General features: G+C 40.2%; 1 protein-coding gene across 1 annotated transcript in view; it reads left to right on the forward strand.

Annotated features, from left to right (window-relative positions):
• Window positions 1-1,437, forward strand: part of LOC130565670 (protein eva-1 homolog C) — an 83,008-nt gene that overhangs the window by 36,686 nt on the left and 44,885 nt on the right. The window lies entirely within an intron of this gene.

The following is a 1,437-nucleotide window of genomic DNA, read 5'->3' on the forward strand; positions in this document are numbered from 1 at the left end:
AAGTACGCTCGCACGCACACACACTCACACACACACACACGCACAGCACACACACACATGCACACACAAACACACACACACACACACACACACGTAAGTACGCACAGCACACACACACTTACTGAGCCAATATCATCATGTCTGCCCTTCAGATATTACTCACAGAATGGAAAGATCAAACCACAGCATTTCTCCAGCAATGAACAAAACAAATATTAAACGCGTCTTCTGCTTCTCATGAATTGCTCTCTCTCTGTTTTATTTTCACATGTCTGGTGATTTTTTCCTGTGTTATTTCATCTTGAAGTCCTTTTTATCCTTCATTTTTTCCCGTCATAAACATCTCTATCCTCCTCTTGTGAGTGATTTTCCACAGCAGGCAATCTGAAATCTTAAATTCTTAATACTCAGTAAACTGCAGTATACATTACACAAAATGTAGTCGATAGTTTTATATAGGACAGTTTACTATAGTAAATACAGAAGTGTACAGTATTTTCAAAGAATTAGATTTTCATCTGTGGTAGTTTAGTCATTTTATTGTTATATTTGCTGTTTGTGATCATGTGTTTGTTATATACTGTAATAAATAGCATATAGATGTAAAAAAATATATATACAGTATATATATTGAAAATTTTGCTTTGCTTTTTAAAATAAAATAAAAAAGTCAGAATGTGTAACGATGACACAGAGAGACGCAGGAGGAGGTTTCTAGAGCCCTCAGGACCGACTGTCTTCACTCAGATTCAATCTGAAAGTGTTTATTAATGTCTCGCCGAACAAAGTGCACAGTGAGAGAAGAAAGAGAAAAGAGTAAAGAGACGGAGGAGCTGATAAATCCAATGGTTTCTGATGTTCAGCATCTACAGTAAATCATTTACCGCTCACGCTGGTTTATCATCTGTGAGTCACGCGTGTCAATGCTGGTATTACTCAGACCAGCTTGAATCACATCACAGGAATCATTCAGCCAATCAAACACGTCCTGCGTGTTTTCATCATCTTGTGTTGTTCAGTATTTAGATATTCATACATGCTTCTGCAATACACGCGTGTCAATTCTATACCTCGTGGCGTGTCACGGGCAAATGTTTGGTGTTGAATATTTCAGCCGTTTGGATTCATGAGGCGCAGCGGTATTTAAATGTTAAACCTCTCGCGGCTCCTGTCGTCGTCGTCTTTTAGTTCATTTGGGAAGCTGAACGTGACCTCGGGCACACGGGGCTTGTGGGTAATAAAGCTTTGAGATCTTACATTGAGATCAGTGTCCCATCATGCTCCGTCACAGAGTCTGACTCGAGCGGAGAGATTTATCCTGCGGCCGCTGGAGGAATGAGATGTTAGTTAGTGGATTAGAGAGTCGATTAGAGAGTCGTCTCTCTCTCTCTCTCTCTCTCTCTCTCTCTCTCTCTCTCTCTCTCTCTCTCTCTCTCT

Source organism: Triplophysa rosa, linkage group LG15 (assembly GCF_024868665.1).
Source record: "Triplophysa rosa linkage group LG15, Trosa_1v2, whole genome shotgun sequence".
Classification (NCBI taxonomy): Eukaryota; Metazoa; Chordata; class Actinopteri; order Cypriniformes; family Nemacheilidae; genus Triplophysa; species Triplophysa rosa.